General features: G+C 42.7%; 2 long non-coding RNA genes across 2 annotated transcripts; one reads left to right on the top strand and one right to left on the bottom strand.

Moving 5' to 3' along the window:
- Window positions 1–6,488: 6,488 nt before the first annotated feature.
- On the bottom strand, window positions 6,489–10,384 carry LOC120240214. The gene is made up of 4 exons (XR_005530595.1): window positions 10,311–10,384; window positions 9,604–9,756; window positions 7,954–8,094; window positions 6,489–6,674 (listed from the first exon to the last, which is right to left on the bottom strand). It is a non-coding gene; the product is annotated as an uncharacterized LOC120240214 (long non-coding RNA).
- Window positions 10,385–10,517: 133 nt separating this feature from the next.
- On the top strand, window positions 10,518–19,303 carry LOC120240215. Its single transcript, XR_005530596.1, has 3 exons — window positions 10,518–10,612; window positions 12,478–12,616; window positions 19,239–19,303. It is a non-coding gene; the product is annotated as an uncharacterized LOC120240215 (long non-coding RNA).
- The last annotated feature ends 2,091 nt before the right edge of the window (window positions 19,304–21,394 follow it).

Below are 21,394 nucleotides of genomic sequence, written 5' to 3' on the forward strand. Positions count from 1 at the left end.
CTCTGTCCCCTTCTGTCTTTGTCCCTCCTCTGCTCATGCTCTCTCTCTCTCTTTCTCTCTCTCTCAAAAATAAATAAACATTAAAAAAATACAAGATGAGGGGCGCCTGGGTGGCTTAGTCGGTTAAGCGTCCAACTTTCGCTTAGGTCATGATCTCGCGGTTCGTGGGTTCGAGCCCCGTGTCGGGCTCTGTGCTGACTGCCAGCTCAGAGCCTGGAGCCTATTTCGGAGTCTGTGATTCCCTCTCTCTCTGACCCTCCCCTGCTCACGCTGTCTCTCTCTCTCTCCTAGAAATAAATAAAACATTAAAAAAAATTAAAAAAAAAACAAGATGATTACTCCAGCTTATGTGTGGGGAATGGGTTGGAGGGGTGTGCAAGTTGATATGAGAAACCAATGAGGAGGCTACCACTGTGGTTTAGACGAGACAGAAGATGGTAGCTTGAACTTGAATGCTGGCAGTGGAGATAGAGGAACACATAGGTAGAAAGAATTGACAAGATGGGACAGTGGGTTAGATAGATATAGGGTGAGGAAAGGGTTTGTTGAGGGAGGATTGTGTGGCTGGAAGACTGAAAGTACCATTTGCTGAGACGAGGCACACAGGAGGAAGACCAGGTTTGGGTGGGGAGAGTGTAGGTTTCAGAACCTGCTGGGTCTGAGATACCTTTGAAACAATGAAGTAGACATACTGAGTAGTCGATTGTACCTCGGTGTGAAGCTAAAAGTGGAGATCTAAACTTTTGATACAGATTTGGGACACATCAGTGCAGAGACAGATTGTGAGTGAAGGAGACAATGAGCACTGATGCAATTGATTTAGTCCAATGCAACATAACTTCTATTCTTCTGCAGCTGCTTTCAAACAAGGTTGTCAGAAATCCATTTGCTAAATCCAATGTTAATTTCCAGTTGCTTTCTTACCGCTTCTCTTGGCAGTGGTTGGCTCTCATTATGCCTGCTTCTTGAAATTTTCTTCCTCTGGTTTAGGGTTGTCCCACTCCTGGTTTTCCTTTAGCCCCTGTGGTCTCTCTCCGTTTTCTTTTGTGAGCTCCTTTCTGCTTGTCACTTAATTGTGTTGTTTTCTTCTAGGCCCTTTTCTCATTCTGTGCATTCTTCCTGGGTCACCTTATCTACCACTCTGCAGCCAGAGAGTCTTTTATTTTTATTATTTTTAATGTTTTATTTATTTTTGAGAGGGGGAGAGAGAGAGACAGAGGGGGAGAGAGAGAGAGAGAGAGAGAGAGAGAGAGAGAGAGAGAGAGAGAGAATCTGAAGCAGGCTCCAGGCTCCAAGCTGTCAGCACAGAGCCTGAACTGGGGCTTGAACTCATGAACCAGGAGATCATGACCTGAGCCCAAGTCTGACGCTTAACCAACTGAGCCACCCAGGCACCCCCAGAGCATCATTTTAATACAACAATCTGACAGATCACTCCTCTGCTGAAAACCCTTCAGTGGCTCCCCAATGCCTTTGGGATCAAGTCCAGAATTCTTAACAGAGTTTACACACCTTGCTTACCTCTCCAGCCTCTTTTGTTCACCACTGCTCACTTGACACTCCTAGACATAAGGAGTCTGTTGGAGTTTTTCCAGTGTGTGTGAGATTTTGGACATGGTGTTCCCTTTGGTTGGAAACTCTTCCTTTTCCATTCAGCTAGGATTTACTCTTTAGGTCTAAATGTAGGTATCATTTCCTCCAGAAAACCTCCCATGGGCTTCAAGTCTGCGATAGGGGCCTTCCGACAGCATGTGATTGTCACTACCCATTGGTTGTGTTCCCTCTTAGATCGTGAACTTGTGAAAGAAGAGAGCACTTCCAGTTCCTGGTTGTGTCCCTACTAGAGCAGACATGTAGATATCTGTGCAATAAATTAATGAGTGACAGAAAAGATTTTGGGAGAGAAGGTGACTCCTTGTTATACAAAGATAAAACTAGATGTTTTCACATCAAACAATGCATTTTCCATTTCTTTTACCCTGAATTGATCTCCCATCATTAAGAAGCAGCAAGTGCTTTCTAGATGCAGCATCCTCTGCAGAGGGATGATACAGAATGATCAGAGTCAAAGTCTTGGGCTTTTGAATTCCTAACTCGACCTTTTCAAATGTATCACAGAGGAGATGTTCTTTTTCTCCTCCAAGTTTTTATTTAAATTCCAGTTAGTTAACATAACAGTGTAATATTAGTTTTGGGTGTAGAATTTAGTGATTCAACACTTACATATAATACCCGGTGCTCATCACAATTACCATCACCCATTTAACCCATGCCCTGCCCACCTCCCCTCCTGTAACCATCTGTTAGGGTTCTCTATAGTTAAAAGTTTATTTCTTGGCTTGCCCACATCCATGTTCATTTATTTTGTTTCTTAAACTCCACAAGTGAAATCATTTCTATAATTTGGCTATTATGGATAATGCTGCTATAAATTTATTACTGGGGTTCATGTTTCTCTTTGAATCAGTATTTTTGTATCCTTTAGGTAAATACCTAGTAGTGCAATTGCTAGATTGTAGGATAGTTCTATTTTTAACTTTTTGAGGAACCTCTGTACTATTTTCCACAGTGACTGCACCAGTTTGCATTCCCATGAACAATGTAAGAGGGTTCCCCTTTCTCTGCATCCTCGCCAACACCTGTTGTTTCCTGTGTTGCAGAAGAGATATTCTTGAAAGCTCCAGTTTTAAATTGTAAGGGCTGGGTTCTTGAGAGGGATTTTTAGAAGTTTCTTTTAAACATCAAGAGACAGAACCTGATAAACCTAAAATTTAGAGTTTATGCCATTAACTGTGAAATGGAAAGGGCATGTGAGTTTCCCCTCCACACAGAAATACAATCCTTTCCAAGCCTGGATTGGAAAAGACTGAGAAAAGAGGAGAGAGGGTTTAGATGCACCTTGGGCTCTGTTTTCTGTGCTCACCACCAAATAAGAGCAGGCAGAAGAGGTTTATGCTCCATTCCATTCCTAGAAATCTGAGAAGACCCAGCATTTCAAAGCCCCCTGTGCTACCAAGGGACAACTGCTGCAGAGTAGAAATGGCATTGTCACCCATGTAGGCAAAGCAGGTCTGAGATATGTTGCATTTCCTCACTACCCACAACCTTCTCACTCTCTAAGCCAAGTCTACTTGGCTCCTTGACATTTGGAGGAGATCTGAAAAGTGCCTTGGTGCCCAGCCTCCAAGAGGAGTGTGAAGGTGAGCTGAGAGCCAGGTGGCTGTGGGGATTGCTGTGGAGGGTGTTTGGGGGGGGGAGGAATGAACCCCACAGTAGAGCCTAAGGGCTGCGTGACCCAAGCCAGGAGCCAGATGGAGGCTCAGTAGTACCAGGAAGAGCTGAGATGGGAGCCACTGAGCTCCTTGCAAAATGGTCACTGTGCCTTTCTATACCAAGGCTGCAGGTGCAACCCACCAGAGAACTCAGCAGCAGATGCAATGGTGATAGAGTCCAATGGCCAAGAGCAACCAAGTAAGGCAAGAGGAATAGAAGTCCGCACTTGACCTTGGTGCCCTTCCCTGATGTCAGAATGAAATGTGAACCCCCGACTAGAACATTGTGAGGAGAAGGAAGGAGAATCCTGAGAGACTGAGTTTAAAACTTGAAATGATTGAGTTGTCTGGAATTGGCAAAATTCATTATTTTGCTGCCATTAGAAGGAATGGGGGCTGAAGAGCTAGGTTAAGAAATAAGGAAAATTGTGTATTTCCTCACCTGGGTCTATGCCTTGAGGTTATAAACAAGCCTGGTGTCCTGGTGTACAAAGTAAAGGTCAGAAAGGTGGACTTGCAAGGAGAGTTCTGGTGTCTTACAAGGACTGGCCTGATTTCCAGACAGCTGTGGCCCAGGAGGCCTGCGTAACATCAGCTGGGGATGAGATTTGCAAAGAACGATCATGTATTTGAAAACAAAAGTCTGCAGATGAGCCAAGATAAAGTCTCACATCAAACGGGGAGTTCCGATGTTGGGGCCGGTGGAGGAGGGGCACAGAGGACAGAAGAGTACTACCTGGAGCTCCCTTATTTAGTGTAGGAAAGTCCGAGGTTCCAGGAGCCTTGAGGGGTGTGCTCTGAGCTGAGCAATGTTGTGAGGGCTTGCTGTTGTTGACTAAAATTGGAGAAACTGGAACTGATTTGAGGACACAGGACTATTACATCCATTTATCTTTGTCCAGTTTGGATTCAAAACAGCGCTTTATTTATGGACCATCCCTCCCAAACTATTTTTATCTTGCAAACCTAAACACCATTAAAAACGGGACCTAAAAACACATTTGAGCGATTTCAACCCATCTGGGAGCAGACTGGGATCAACCATGATTCTAGTACTTTTGATGGTCCCTGTCAATGATGAACCACTTCTTTCTTCTAAGAAGCTTATGCCACATACCCCTGGGAATACACAAATCCTGTGAAAAAGTGTCTGATCACACCCTTCTGCCTGAAATAAATTTTGGCAGCATCTGCTTCATACTAACAGCTGAAGGGAAGTCTTTGGAGCTCCTTGATCAAATGGCACTGAAAAATGTGGGTTGTGCAGGAAACCTACAAAAGAGTAGATTTTGGGTGCCGGAACCCAAAATGAGTAGCATTAGTGTACATCTTTGAACCTGCAACAATTTTAGGTCAGTTTTCTGTATTGTAGCCTAATTTACTTGTGCTGAGCTATGCACCTAAGTAGCCAGTCATTTCAATTATTATTGGCATCTGAAACTTCCTGGTGGTTAAGACACAAGATTCTGGAGTCCTATGACCTTGTTGGAATCCTGGCCCATCATTTTCTAAGTGTGTGATCTTGGATAAGTTATTTAACTTCTTCAAGCCTTGGTTTCCTCACCCATAAACCGGGGATCATTTTCAAGGAGTTGTGGTGAGAAATTAATTAACGCATGTCAGGTACAGAAAAGGCTCAGTGAATGTTAGCTATTGCTGTTGTCATTATTTTGCTTGTCTTGTACCCAGGCAAATCTTGGCTTAGGTAAAACATGATGTATGAAAAATCCAGATTTGCAGAAAAGTTTAATGGGGGAGGTTCTTTGCATTACAACAAAATTCTTCAGTCTGTGAAAGGACAGGTAACAGGGTTGCTTTTAGACAACTTCTCAGTGTGTCTAAAATGATTTGAGTCACACACAACTACGTTTACACAATGTGTTAGGAACATAGCTAGTGTACAAAGCACAGGACATTTGTAATACAATCATTTAGGCCAGGTCTGAACCACTGTGACAGGTTAACAATAACAATCCTGGGTATTCCCTTCTGCCCTTTATAAAGGGATTAGATGACTTCCCTGTGGCTTCAAAGGGCAGAGCAGGGACTAACGGGTGGAAGATATAGTGGGGGAGTTCCAGTTCAAATAATGAAAAACTCCCTGCCAAACCACTGCTGTCTAAAACTGGAGTGGGTTGCCTCTGAGGTGGCAACTTTCCCAACACGAGTTATTCAAGTAAAAGCGAGTTATCAACTTGTTGGGGCTGTTAGAATGACTATTACATGAAACAGGGAGCTGAATTAGAGCAGTATTTCACAACCCTAAGCACATGAAATATATTGTGCAAACTAGATCAGTTCTCTACCTTGGATACTAGGAAGGGGTTGAGAAAGAAGGTAGAGATAGGCTGTTCGGGAGGAGGGTTGGAGATAAAGGAAATGAATTGGAAAAAAACAATTATTCCTCTGGTTGGGAAATACTAGGTGAAACGACCTCTAAGATTTCCTCTAATTTAAAGATTCTAGGGGTGCCTGGCTGGCTCAGGTACAGCATGAATCTGTTGATCTTAGGGTTATGAGTTCGAACTCCATGTTGGGTATAAAGATCACTTAAAATTTAAAAAATCTTTAAAAAAAGATTCTAAGACTCTCAAATTGTTTCACAGATGTTATTTTAACTATAGTCCTTGGACAACTCTCCTATTTTAGTTGAGGAAAACTGAAACCTAACACTGAAAGTGAGTGGTAAAATAGGAAAAAAGTTCAGACATCCTCTCCCTTTTAGACTTTCGATCCCATAACTTCTTTTCAGCTGGTGAGAAAGGAAGTTGCAGAACCAGAAGATAGTAGTGGCTTTAAAGCTAGAATGGATGAAATCAAGTCAACTTCAGAGATCAGTGGAAAATCAGCTCCACCACGGCCCCATATTACTAGCTTTAAAGACCCCATACACCAATATCCACGATCAAGTCCTTAGAGTACTATAGTTATACAAAGGCAGAACCAAGGCTAAACATGTGGAGCCAGTGTGCTCTTGAATGGGGCTCCTAGAAGAAGAACCTTTTTCCCCCAGTTAGCCTACTCATCTATAAAGTTGATCATTTTGCCTTTGGATCTATAGGTTTACTCAGTTGTGTGTGACCAGATACACTGCTGTTTCCACTCCCAAGGCTTCTATGCCACAAAGAATACCTCCCTTGTAGTGGACATCAGCCTAGTGGGACAAATCCAGACCTGCCTAGAAAGACAGTTAAAAGCCAATTAGAGAGCAGGACAAGCTTTGTGATACAGATTTTATTGGTTATCAAGGAAGAGTAGAAATTAGACACTAACAGGGAAGGAATGAAATCTCCTGGGTTGGGCCCAGAACCTGCTACTGATGGATGAGGCATCAGACTCTGTACACAGGGGGATTGTCAGCCAGGAAAAACAGGAAGCTATCTGGTACCATAGTCAGTCATTCTAAGAAGTAGTGGAAGAAAACATAGGGAAAAGGGGTGAAGAAAAAAATACTCTAGTTATACAAACTCTAGTACTGTCTTGGGGGAGAATCTTTCCTTTGCCCATAAGTATTAGAATGAGGAAGGACAAATGCTGTAGTCTAAGAATTGGCACAAAAGTCAGCACCACCGTGGCTTTTAGTGCCCCCACAACCTAACATACCTCCGTGAGCACATCCCTGTCTGACCCTGGATAGGGAAGCAGAGGGAGGTAAGTAGAGAAGCTGCCCCAGATTCTGTGCTCCAGGTGGAGAAGGCCTCAAGAAGGTGAAGGGATGAGCTAATCTGAGCTTCCTGGCCCCATTTCCAAGGATGTGATTAGTGGAGAGGCACCTGGGACCTGCTCCATTTCAGGAAACCCGGTTATGGGAACTGGTAGGGGACAGACTTGGCTCAGGACCCGAGAGAAACAGTTAACCCTTTCCTGTTGTATGTATGGGAAACAGCCTCTTTTAATTGTTTCCCAGGGGGAAAGAGAATTCTCAAATGGATATAGTTTTGCATCAGCCTAATAAGGTGGATCTCAAGGATAGTTTCCACTTAAGTTCCTATGGTCAATCTCTTCAGGGCCTCTGAATGCTCTAGGGGAGCCTGAGAACAAGGTAGACCTACAAGGTGTCTAGGAATCATATACACAGAGAGGGCACATTCAAAAGGGAAAGAATGCTCAAAAGTTCCTAAAATGTCAATGTTCACCTGGGGGCATTCTTTAGGTTGTTCTGGTTCCGCTTAAACCCTTGGGTTTGGGTCAGAATCAACCTGGGGCTCTTTAGATGGGGTTTCTTTTCAGAATAAACAGGATGTCCAAAGCAGACATGCAACAGTATTCCAAATCCTGAGGTGGGGGAAGGAATGCAAGCAGAATTAATACGCGACAAAATCTAAGGACTGGGGAATACTGGGCCCATGGTAACACTGATCATAAGACCCTGAACACCAGGCTGAGAATGTCCAGAGAAGCATCCAAAAGCTCCTTGGTCGACCTGGTTGACAAAAGTGACCTTAACGTTGGGCAGGTCATTTAATTTCTTTGGGCCTCAAATTTCTTCATCTATTGAAGATAATTGATAACCTCTGCAGTCCCTTCTGGCTCTGACATTCTACTGCTCTGAGGATGGGGTCTGAGTAAAAACCATTTAAATAATGTGGAGTGCAATAGTATATTAGTTACTAGACCTCAAGCAGGATGGAGCACACATTGATGGGTTAGAGAAGGGTTGGGAGCTGTGGCTCATTCAAACCTTAGTTTCTGGGAGACGAGGCCATGTTCATTGGCTCCTTTGTTTTTGGATGGTATTGGCTTTTCACAGTAATGTCAATGTTCCCATTCTACAGGACTCTGAGACAAGCAGTCACATCCAGATGGGAGATGCACTGGGTAGCTGTAGGGTGTAGAAAGTGGTGTTAAGACATTTTGTTCGTTTCAGATTCTGGCCCCACCATTTACAACTCACTGTCATACAGCCTCTTCTTGGAATCTCATCTTCCATCTTTTATTTTTATTTTTATTTTTTTAAAAATATTTTTATTTATTTCTAGGAGAGAGAGAGAGAGATAGCATGAGCAGGGGAGGGTCAGAGAGAGAGGGAGTCACAGACTGAAACAGGCTCCAGGCTCTGAGCTGGCAGTCAGCACAGAGCCCGACGCGGGGCTCGAACCCACGAACCGCGAGATCATGACCTAAGCGAAAGTTGGACGCTTAACCGACTGAGCCACTCATCTTCATCTTTTATAAAGCAATGATAACTCCTTCCATACAATGTTGAGAGGATTACTTAAGATGAATTAGAAAAAGTGAGGACCACTTAGCCAGAGCGGATGCCCACCAAATGTCAAGCCTGCATTAAACCTTGCCTAACTACAAAGGTTTACGCTATGGAAGACTTGAGGGCAGGCCGTCATATCAAAGACTCCCTTCCTTACTTCTGCCTACCTCCATTAATAGTAGGCAGCTGTGTCCTTGGATACCTCTGTCAGCCCTCCCTGACTCTAGGAGGGTGTTGGGTGTTCCCTGCATGTTTATCTCTGATGCTCACTCCAAGGCCAAGGGCTGGAAGCCAGGACGACCAACTCATCTGAAGTACTTCTACATGGGCAACTGTTCCTCCACCCTTCATTTCCAATGCCACATTCAAGGTGGGGCATTCCCTGCTGAGCCAAAACTCTCTATAGGAAATATTTGAGAAAGTCATCCTCAGTGCCTTGGTTCCTCACTGATGGCTAGTGAATACGGTGAAGGTAATAAGTATCTTATAAGATACTTGTAAGAGTGAAAAAACTTGTGTGAAGAGCCAGTGGAATCAGATAACATGCAGTCATTCAATCAATGTTAGCTCCCGTCCCCTTGACCACCCTTCTGCGCAAAAGGGAACACCTGAGAGAGAAGAGTGGTGGGGAGAGGCAGACTCCAATGATCCCCCGAATGCCAGCTCTTATCAAGTCTGAATTTTTTTTTAAATTTTGTTTTAGACTTGATTTTTAAAACCCAGCCTGGGGCTCGAAGATATGACCTCGAGATCAAGAGTTGCATGCTCCTCTGACTGAGCCAGCCAGATGTCCCAAGTCTGAGATGGTTTTATGATGAATTTTCCAGAAATAAAACCCATCTCTTTCTAGTAGGTCTTCCTGTGAGCAGCTGAGATAGGGAGGCTGGTCAATAGCGCTGACCCTGGACTGGCCAAGGCTATGATTCAGGTCTCAGCAGACATGTTCTTTGGAGCAGGCATCAAGGCTGTGTACTGGATGGGCACTCTGCCAGCTCCCCCATCTGTTCTGTCCAATCCTGGCTTCTAGGAGTTTGAGTGGAAGAATTTTCCCTGAAGGAAAGCAGCCAACACCCTGTCCCACCCTTCTCCTTGGGCAACTCTTTGCCTCATAGGAATCTCTCTCACCTGTTTCCTTTCAGCTGCCTGAGGAACTAGCTGCCAGATTACCAGTTTGGGCTCAAGCCCCTCTCAACACGTCCCTCGCTGTCCCTCCCTGAACCAGCCCGAAGTCCAGCAGCTGAAGTCTGGAGTAATAGCTTCCTTCCAGCTGGTAACACTCTATGAAAACCCCAGAACTTGTCCCATCAGCTGGAGCACAGAAAAGCCGGCCTCTGCAGTTGGCATATTTAGTGTAGAGCCAAACGTGGGGAGGAGCCTATTCCCTGGCGTGGGGGGCCTTTCCAGGTCCTGCCAGGGGCTAGCCAGGCACTTGGGAATGAAGCTGGGGACATGCTTGGGGTAGGCTGCCAGATAAAATACAACTCGCCTAGTTTTTAATTTTAGATGAATCGTTTTTTAGAATATGTAGGTCCCAAATATTGCATGGGATATATGTATCCCTAAAAAAAAATTTTTTTTTTAAATCTTAAATTCAATTTTAACCGGGTCGTCCTGTATTTTTATTTGGTAAATCTGGGAACCAGAGGTTGGCCTAGGACACTTGGGATGGCCCCCTTAGGAGGTGAGGCTGCTTGGGGGTCAAAAACCAACTTGGGGATCCCGCACCCGGCACCAGCGGCTTCTCCCGCGGCTGAGGGCTGCGCCTCGGCGGAACCGTGGGAAAGTCTCCTCCGGGAGAAGGAGAGTCGCGTCCTGGCCTCCGTCCCGCTCACCTCCAGCCTCAGAGGCGGCCCGCGGCGGCCCGCCCACCCGTCCGCCCACTGGCCCTCGCGGCTCCCGGCACCGCCCCACCGCTCCTGGCAGGCCCCCCGCGGCTAGCGGCCTGGGGGCGGCGCGGCGCGAAGTGCGCAAGCGCGGAGGGCCGGTGGGCGGGGCGCGCGCGCGCGGGCGGGAAGAACGCCGCGCGGCCGGGCGTGGGCACTGGCGGAGGTCGACGTCCCGGCGGGCAGCAGGCGGTGGGCGTCGCTGCCGCTCTCCGCGTGGCATGGAGGGCACGGCGGTGGCAGTGTGCGAGGTGATGTCGGGAAGGGAGAGAAAGCAGAGAACGACACTGTGTGAGAAGGGCTTTGTGAGGTGGCCCCGAAGTTTGGGTCTGGCGGTGCCTGAGGTAGAGAAGGAAGGTTCAGGATGCCGGGCTGTGAGGAGCGGACGAGTGAGCGCCCGGGCTCACTTGGGGGCATGGCCGCGAGGAGATGGCACTGCCCAAGGCGCAGGAGGCTGAAGTGTTTGCCCAGCGTTAGTGGGCGCCCAGGTTCAGGTCGGGAGGCCAGCCTAGGTGTCCCCCAGTGCGAGGCGACGCGCAGGAGGGAGGGATGGGCAGCCCCGGGCGGAAGTCCAGGCCAGCGGTGGTGAAGTGCGAGGGAGGGAGAGTCGTGTTCGGCCGGGCGGGCCGCGCTTGGGGAGCACTCCAGGATCGGCCGTGGCCGCTGCGTGATGACAGTGCAGAGGCCCCCCCCCCCCCCCCCCCCCGGCTCCAACCGGCGTGCGGGCCAGAGAACTTTCTAGCTCTGGAAGGTGGGACTTAACGCCCGGTGCCGCCTCGCCACGTGGCTTCACCCGTTGAGGCGCCTTCATGGCCGACATCCGATCAAGTTCTCAAGCTGCTGGTCTTGCAAGGGCTGCTAGACAGAACCGCAGGCCAGACGGGGGTCAGCCCGACGGCACCCGAGAGTTCTCCCGGCCCTCTCGCCTCCTTCTTTCTCAGCAAAGAAAGTCGGAGGGTTAGATTTTACAGACGACGGAACCTAGGCTAAAACCCAGAGCTTGTGACTCCAGGCTAGTGCTCTTTTCCCGACTCCTCCCTCACGGATAAAGAAACTGCGTGAAAACGGTAACGGGGACACAGCGACAGAGAAGGTGCGAAGGAAGGTGTTAGACTGTAGAGATGCCTGGAAACAATCCTTACAGACTCGGGTACAGGTTAGGAGATTCATTCCCAGGTTCTCTTACTGTGATCTCCTTGCAAAGGACTGGTAATTTTCCCTATGGTACCTTAGTGTGGAAGAGAGAGTCTACTTCCATAAAAAATGGAATTAAATGCAGTATATTTTCTTTTAATTTGTCTCCTCAAGATTGAATGTTTTATCTAGACATCTTGGAAACCTGTTTAATTTAAAATAGTGTGCAGCCTTCACCAAAGATGAACTTAATAAAAGTGAAAGCTAATGTCTATAAGCATTAAAAATATGTATATATAACACACACGTATGTATATGTACATATGTGTACGTGTGTGCATATATGTATATATATGCCAGGCATTGTGTTAAGCATTTTGCTCTTACTGTTCTGCTCACATTTAGCAGCAGCCATATGTGGTAGATTGTCCTCATTTTGGTAAATGAGAAAGCTGAAGAAGAGAGGAGTTAAATAACTTGCCTAAGATCACATGGCATATCAGGCATTCAAACCCAGGATTCTGCCTCCAGAGCCAGTGATCTTTAACTAGTATTTCCATCCTTAGAACTGATGATTTAATGAAAGGTAAAGATGATTCATAACCAGATGCCACTCTTATTCATAATCTTCATGTTGGCTTTTACTTGGGGAGAAAAAAAGAAACAGGAAAAACAAACTCCCACTTAATTTTTCCAAAATATTACTTCCAGATGAACCTACCCTTTGAATGAAGCAATTTATTGTCTCCACTTCCTGTCTTGTTGGGCATTGTGTTAATTTCTTATGTCTCCTTTCTTATGTCACTTTCCTAGTTATTCTTTATAGACACAAAACTTTGTTCTAAACAAATGTGAATCTGACATTTTGCAAGCAAGAATATTACTTTTTGGAAGTTAGGATTATTAATTCAGCCGTATCATATACATTTATTATTACTATGATTTCCAAAGATTTGTTTTCTTTGAATTGTACCCTTTTCAGATTTTGAAATATTTAATAATTCACTGGAAGTGTGAAACACGAGTATCAAGTGAAGCATTGCTAGAAGGACAGCTAGTGATTTCCATGGAAGCATTAAATTCTAAGCACCAGGCAGATACTCTTCATTGTATAACAACGAGTAAGTAGAGAAAGAAATAATTGATTTTCTGTTTTGTTATGATTTGTTCTGGTTAACTTAAAAATTTCAATTAGTCATACTCTTATCATGTTATCACTCCAGGGTTATTCTATAGTTAAAAAACTTAAGTAATTATGTAATAAGTATCTGGTGATAGACTTAAAGTGTGTCATACAGGAAAGGTGAGTAGAAGGACTCGTATCAGAATTTTTTTTGATTCTTGTGAATTTGTTTTTATTGGAATATAAGAGATAGGTTGGGAAAATGTCATGTGGGTTATGCTTAGCCAGGTAAATATCCATTCTAATCTTCCTGGGATAACTTCTGGGAAGAGAATTATCTTCTTTTTTCTTGGAGATGGCCTTATTTCCTGCCTCTTTAGCATCGCTAACTGGTTCCTCTTTGGGGAAAGATTACTTCTTCTTGGGAAAACTTCCACTGCCATCTGTCTCTTCAACATCACTACTAACCAGCTCCTCCTTGGAAAAAGATTTCTTTTTCTTGCATTTGGAGATAGAGGCAGATAGGTCTTCCACTCCATTGTCCTGAGGAGCCTCATGGGGCTTTTGCTTTTTCTTCCTTGTGGGTCTCTCACTTTTCTCCTCACACTCCTTTGGGGTACTACTGCTGTTCTCCGAAGACACAAGGGCAGGGACGGCCAGCTCTTTCTTCTCCTTCTTCAAGCATTTCTTCTGCTTCTCCAGCTTCCTAGCTGTCTCAGCAGCTGCTTCATCTGCTTGAACTATCGCCTCATTTATAATCCAGATTCTTTTGTAGAATCTCTCCTGTTTCTTAAAAAGGCAGCTGCTCTTCAACTTGTTCGAAGCTTCTCTCCCAATACATTTGTGGGCACCTCAGAGAAGCAATTCATTTGTGAGGCAGTAGTGCATTTGTTTGCCAGTTATTGGGATATGTGGCCTTTGTTGTTGGCAGCTGCTTGGCCAATGAAGGCGGGTGTAAAATGAGTCCATATTTTGGGGCATTACTGTTTACTTTCAAGGCTCTGGAAATCTGGTCCATTTGCAGGGCTCTGGGAGTCACTCAGACACTAGGATTGGTGGAGAGGATTATTTTGCTAGTTTAAGAATTCTCAGAAACAATTTCATTCTTGTTCTTGGTTTTTTTTTTTTTTTAATTTTTTTTAATGTTTTATTTATTTCTAGGAGAGAGAGAGAGACAGCGTGAGCAGGGGAGGGTCAGAGAGAGAGGGAATCACAGATTGAAACAGGCTCTAGGCTCTGAGCCGGCAGTCAGCACAGAGCCCGACGTGGGGCCCGAACCCACGAACCGCGAGATCATGACCCAAGCGAAAGTCGGACGCTCAACCAACTAAGCCACCCAGGCGCCCCTCTTGTTCTTGGTTTTAACCTCCTCTTTAACCAAAAAATTATATTAACTTAAATTTTATCTCTTTTTTCATGTCCAGTCTTTGATAGTTGGAAAAGAACCAAAAAATAAAGGAAAAGGAAAAGAAATAAAATGATGAATAGTGTATACTTTGATAATTCTAACTTGCAGTTAGTTTGAAATTAAACTTCTTCCATTTGGCTTTTATTCTTTTTCTTTTTTCCCCTTCCTTCCTTTCTCTCTCCTACACTTCTGAGGGAAAGCTGATGCGTTGAGTGATCCTGGAACAATTAATTTTCTTGAACCTTTGAAGTGATCCCTTTTTTTGTTTGGTTGTGTGGGTGTATATGAGAGAGAGAAGAGAATGTGTGTATCTGTCTGTAGGTTTATTGAAGAATACTTTGGAATGAAAGTCATCCTCAGTCCCAGTTGAGACTAACTGGTACTTTAGGTTCTACACAAACATTTTCTCACTGAACTGGAACACCCTGTCTTCTTTCTGGGTACCTAGCAGTAACCATCCTTGAGGAAGATATGATAGGTTGGTTTGCTGTTACTGTGCATGAACTCTACTCTAGACAGAATTCCCATCATTCATAAGAGAGTTTTGATTAGCTACATGGCTAGGGTGATGTTGGTCTTTGTATGGCTGTGTTAGTTCATGCATTTGGAGACAGACAGTAAGCCGGTCAAGGTAGCAGGGTTGATTTCACTCAAAGCAGAAGACTTGAGCCACATTAGCTTTTGGAAAGAATCCTAATTCCATAGGTATTTTGAGCCTAATGGACTTCTTCAGCCCATGTGAAGTATAGGAGGCATTTCTTTTCTCTTTATTGTGTTTATTATCTCTGATCTTTATGTAATAATTTTCATAATTTTTTGGTAGAAGGAAGGATAATACATGCTTATCATAAAACATTCCAGTATTACAGACACATATATTGTATAAGGTGAGATTTTGCAGTCATTTCATCCCTTACGATAATTACTAATTAACGTTCGATATGCATTCTGCTAGATTTTTCCATGTATATGTTCATAGCCTCTTACCAAAGGCTAGCCAGATGGTGAGTGTTCTGGGACGGAGGTATAAGAGAGATATCTCAGCATTCAGTCTTTATGTTCATTCAGGCCATTTATTTTTAATACAACTTTGGTCCTCAGCTGAAAAACCCATGCTTCTTCCTTTTCAAAGAATAACCTGTCTTCCACCCTCACCAAGGTTAAGAAGGGTCAATCTCTAGAATGCGGAGTGGAGGAGGGAATCTAAAGACCTGACTTATTCTTAAATTCATTTTTTCAATCGATTCTCCTTATTTTAGCTCCCACTCCACCCCTACTTCCAGAAGTTTCTGATTCTGCATTCCTGAGTCTTCGGGGATTTTGTTGTATCATTTGGGTTGTTTCTTGGCCTTTCTTTTTTCTGGCTTATAATTAAATTTCTCAGGTCTCCTAAATTCTTTCCCACTAGTCCTTCTGCTTTTCAGTATCTAGAATTTTATTGCAATCATATCTGTTTTTTCTCTATCCTTGTGGGTTTATTACTTTTAAAAATATCTCTTTCCTATTGTTTTATTGCAATTTCAGGAGGTAGTAAAAATAACAGGTTTGTTCAATTTGCAATCTTTACCTGAGAGTTTGGTGTGTTTGGTCTGAAGTCTCTGATGATGAAAACCCATGTATTACTTATCTAAGGCTTCTGTAACAAAGTAGCACAAACATAAAATAAATTTATCCCCCCATCCTGCCATGTATGGAAGCCAGAGGTCCAAAATCAGGGTCAAAGTAGAATTGGTTCCTTCTGGAGACTCTGAGGGTGGAATTTATTATAATGCCTCTCGCTTAGCTTCTGGTAGTTGCCAGCAAGCCCTTGGTGTTGCCTTGTTGGTGTATCATTCCAATCTCTGCCTCTACCTTCATAGGATATTCTACCCTGTGTTTATCTGTGTCTCCGTCTTCACATAGCCTTCTTCTAAGGACACCAATTGGATTCAGGTCCACCCTAACCAGTATGACCTCATCTTAACTTTATTACATTTGTGAAGACCCTATTTTCACATAAAGTCATATTCACAAGTACTGGAACTTAGTTCTTCTAAATCTCTTTTAGAGGTAAAAAATTCAACGTACAATGCAGCAGTAAATTTTATTACCTGAATGGTTTATCTAAGAGAAACTGAGAGATCCTTATATAGTTTTTCCATCAGCAATTGAATGATCTTATCTATGAGAAACTGAGAGATCATTATATAGTTTTTCCATCAGCAATTGAAGTCTTTAACATATTATTTATGTTAGTGGTTTTTTTTTTAAACTTGTGTTACAAGATGTTTATATGAGTTAGGAGGAAGTAGTTATATAGTCCTCTAAATTTGGGGACTACTGGTTAAAATCAAATGAGTTTCATTACTTTGTATTTTCTCAGAAGCTTTGATATGTCAGTATAGACTGAATCTTTAAAAGTGGGCTATAGGGGTGCCTGGGTGGCTCAAGTTGGTTAAGTGTTCAACTTTGGCTCAGGTCATGATCTTGCAGTACATGAGTTTGAGAGCCAGATATGGGTCTCTGCTGTCCGTACAGAGTCCACTTTGGATCCTCTTTTCTCTCTCTGTCCCTCCCCTGAATGCATGCATGCCCTCTCTCTCAAAAATAAATAAACCTATTTTTTTAAAAATGGGCTATAGTAGGGGTGCCTGGGTGGCTCAGTTAGTTAGGCATCTGACTTTTGATTTCAGCTATGGTCATGATCTCCTTGTTTGTGAGTTTGGCCCTGCATTGGGCTCTGTGCTGACAGCTGCTTGGGATTCTCTTTCTCTGTCCCTCCCCTGCTTGTACTCTCTCAAAATAAATAAACTTAAATTTTTTTTTAAAAAATGGGCTGTCGTGTACAGTATTTCCCAAACATATTTGACCTCAACAGCTCTTTTTTTTATATCATCTTTTGTTCTATAGAGGGAATTTTGGGAATGGTGTTGCTCTAAATATATGTGTTTTACAATTAAGTCTTTACTGTTTTCTTTGCATTTGAAGGATAGGATAGCACTCTAAAAAATTTTTTTTGATTATTTTTGAAGGAGAGAGAGAAAGAGTGTGAGTGGGGGAGGGGCAGAGAGAGGGAGAGGCAGAATCTCAAGCAGGCTCCAGGCTCTGAGCTGTCAACACAGCCCGACGTGGGGCTTGAACTTCCGAGCTATGAGATTGTGACCTGAGCTGAAGTTGGATGCTTTTTTTTTTTTTTAATGTTTTTATTTATTTCTAGGAGAGAGAGAGAGACAGTGTGAGCAGGGGAGGGTCAGAGAGAGAGAGGGAGTCACAGACTGAAACAGGCTCCAGGCTCTGAGCTGGCAGTCAGCACAGAGCCCGACGCGGGGCTCGAACCCATGAACTGCGAGATCATGACCTAAGCGAAAGTCGGACGCTTAACCGACTAAGCCACCCAGGCGCCCCTGAAGTTGGATGCTTAATGCTTAACCAACTGAGCCATCTAGACTCCCCTAGCACTCTTTTAGTTTAGTACAGAGACATTTGAAGTACACCTAAAATTTGGGGGCTGGTTGAGGTGTGGAGCAGGCAGGATAATTGCTTTCTGGGTGCATTCACCAAAAGTGACCCGTTTTCAACAATTGTTGATATGGTACTTGTTAAAACTAAAAAAGGATGTTTGAGGAGACAATGTGACGTATATAATTGAGAAACATCATGGACACACTGTGAGTTGTGTTTTTTTTCTTATTAGTGTTCAACTCCTCCCTAATAACTAGTGTAAGCCTGCCACCACTTGCCATCCCTTTCCCAGTGACCCACTCTCCTTAAGTTAGAACCAGTGTATGCTTGTGACGAATGTTAAGAAAAAAAGAAATGATTGTCTTTTATTGAATGTCCTGTGCTACTTGGGCTCAGGCCTTTTGAAATATCATTTGTCCAGAATCATTCAAAATTTGGAAATCTAAAGCACTGCTCTAATGACATTTCAAAAGAACTTTTTTGTGATGATAGAAATCTTCTTTATATCTATGCTATTCAGTACAGTGGCCATTAACCATACTAATGACACTAAGGACCACTTGAAATATGGGTAGTTTGACTGAGGAATCTTATTTTTAATTTAATTTAATTTAGCTAAATTTAAATTTAAGTAGCCACATGTATCTAGTGGCTACTGCATTTGGACAGCACACATCTAGAGAATGGTGTTGCTTCTCACTGTAGTTCATTTATTCTCAACTTTCCCCCCTGCCTGAAAAATACACTTTTCTTGAGAGACAAAGACTTTTCATTGGTTCCTGTGGCAATGATTCTTAAATTCTTAACTGTGGGTCACATCCCTTTGGGAGGAGGGGTGTTCAGTTTAGAAAAGTCTCCAAGTGGTTCTGATGTTTTCCCCTATTAGGTACCTGTTTCCTTCCTTATCCTCTTCCTCTGAAGAATTATTGCTCTAGGGGTACCTGGCTGGCTCATTTAGTAGAGCATGTGATTCTTCATCTCAAGGTTGTGAATTTGAGCCCCAAATTGGGGGTAGAGTTTACTTAAAAAATTTTAAATTATTACTGTAAATATTCTGATATTCATAGTTAGAACTTGGTGTGGAGAATTCTTAGGTGGTAGTCTAATATTTTCTACTAAAGGGGCATCTGGGTGGCTTAGTCGGTTGTGTCCAACTTTGGCTTGGGTCATGATCTCATGATTCGTGGGTTCCAACCCTGCTTCAGGGTCTGTGCTGAGAGCTTAGAGCCTAGAGTCTGCTTTGGATTCTGTGTCTCCTTCTCTCTGCCCTTGCCCTGCTCATGCTCATGCTCTGTCTCTCAAAAATAAATGAATGTTAAGATTTTTAAAGATATTTTCTACTAAAGAGTAAATTGTTTAAAAGAAAGGCCAACATTTTTAATGGCATCTTACACTGGAATATGGGTTATTGGCATATTCTGGTTACTAGCTATAGTGTTCAGTCTTCCTATAATCCTTTTCTCTCAGGAATATCTAAAGAAGCAGTCCTGGTGTTGAATACAAGTGAAAAGACTTGCCATTTGGTTCTCATCTTCAAGAAGTTATTTTGGGAAAAAAAAAAAAAAGAAGTTGTTATTTTGCCTCCAGAGAGCTGTTGTAGCCTCATAATATTTCTTTGGTGTCTCCATTTTCAGTAAACTCATTACATAGTGGTCACCTTTTTTAATGTATTGCACCTATAAGCGATGTTTTTAGGCTCCCATTAGATTCTTTAGATAAATATGTTTAATTGTTTTATTTGTGATATTTATTTGTATTCTGTTTCTTACAGTTGCTTCAGCAGGAAACGTTTATGGTGGCTTGGTTCTCAAGAAGTTCCTAAAAGGTAAAGAATTACTCTACCTTCAGGAGATAAAGTCTCTTCCTCATAGTGAATTTGGTATTTTCTGAAGAAGACAAACTGAAAGATAGGGTAGCCAGATTTAGCAAATAAAAGTACAGGATACCCACTTAAATTAGAATTTTGGATAAACAATGAGTAATTTTGTAGTGTAAGTATGTTTCATGCAGTATTTTATCCAGTAATCCTACTTTAAGGTTATCTATAAAATCGTATATATACAGCAATGAAGAAGACACTTAGGTCACTATAGCTTCTCTGAATATTCTCTATACAACCTCAGGCAAAATTATCCCAGATATAAAATAAAACTTTTGGTAAAGTATTCCCATATACCTCAAAGAGATATTGTGTGGAGAATGCTTTATTGTAAATTATTTTGGCTGTTATTAATACTGTTCCCCACATACCAAAGTTGTTATGGTTTAGGAGCTTTTGATGACCTTGTCTTTAGTTCTTCTTTCTTTAACCTTAGAATGACCTAAAGCTGAAGGACATACATTTATTTTAAAGAGACCAAAATGATCTAAGAACTGCTGTGCTTTCATATTTATCGTCTATGGTTGTGTAGTTTGTATATTATACAACAGGCTTCTCTTTTCCTCATGAGTGGTTAATTTACAAATTTTACAAAGTAATTTTTTAAGTTTATTTTTATTTATTTTTGAGAGGGAGAGAATGCGTGGTGTGCACACACAAGTAGGAGATGGGCGAGGGGGGGGGCGGTGCAGAGAGAGAGAATCCCAATCACTGACAAGTATGGAGCTCTACATGGGCCTGAACTCACAAACCCTGAGATCATGACCTGAGCTGAAATCAAGAGTCAGAAGCTTAACTGACTGAGCCACCAGACACCCCTACAAAGTAATTTTTAAAAGAAACCATCTCCAACTAAATTTGGAATGTAAATAGCTTGTGGTGGTTTAAAAAAAAACTTACATTTGTCATTACTTTGAGAAAATGTTCTATATGTTATATATGGAAATAATAAGCTATATTAGAGCAGTGTAATTTTATAAATGTTTATGAAATGTATTACCGTTGGACTTTTATTTTTATATTTATTTTACCATTGGACTTTAAAAAGTTTTGTAATTAAAAAAATTTTTGATTTATTGTTGAGACATAAAAAGAGAGCAGAGCTTGAGCTGGGGAGGGGCAGAGAGAGAGAGGGAGACCCAGAATCCAAAGCAGGCTCCAGGCTCTGAGCTGTCAGTACAGAGCCCGACATGGGGTTCAAACCCACGAACCATGAGATCATGGCCTGAGCTGAAATTGGACACTTAACCAAATGAGCCACCCAGGCACCCTACCATTGGACTTTTAAAAACAGTAATGTTTCTTAATGCGTTAATTTTTTTAATGTTTTATTTATTTTTGAGACAGTGAGCAGGGCAGGGACAGAGATGGGGGGACAGAGGATCTGAGGCAGGTTCTGTGCTGGCAGCAGGGAGCCTGATGTGGGGCTTGAACTCGTGAACCATGAGATCATGACCTGAGCCAAAGTCAAATACTCAATTGAGTGAGCCACCCAGACACCCCTAAAATTTTTTAATGTTTACTTTTGAGATAGAGAGGCAGAGTGCGAGTTGGGGAGGGGCAGAGAGAGAGGGAAACGCAAAATCTCAAGTAGGCTCTAGGCTCTGAGCTGTCAGCACAGGGCCCAATATGGGGCTTGAACTCATGAACCACGAGATCATGACCTGAGCAAAAGTCAGATGCTTAACCGATTGGGCCATCCAGGTGCTTCTCTTAGTACTTTTTAAAATGAAAGCAATTAAAAATTTAATTTAGAACCAAATCTCCAGTAACTCAATTACTGCATAAACCAAAGTACCTACTGTTACCTTGGTCATATCAAAGAAAAGAAGAAACTGTTTTTGCAACTCACAAGTATATAAAGTATATAAACAATATAGGAAATAATTTTCCCTTTTGGAACTTCTTTTTTGAATTAATTTTTATTTTTTATTATTTTTAAAATTTTTATTTAAGTTCCAGTTAACATACAGTGTAAATAATTTTAGGTGTGCAATTTAGTGATTCAGCATTTACGTACAATACCAGTTACTTATCACAAGTGCACT

Source organism: Hyaena hyaena, unplaced genomic scaffold (genome assembly GCF_003009895.1).
Source record: "Hyaena hyaena isolate Hyena2069 unplaced genomic scaffold, ASM300989v1 scaffold_248, whole genome shotgun sequence".
Classification (NCBI taxonomy): domain Eukaryota; kingdom Metazoa; phylum Chordata; class Mammalia; order Carnivora; family Hyaenidae; genus Hyaena; species Hyaena hyaena.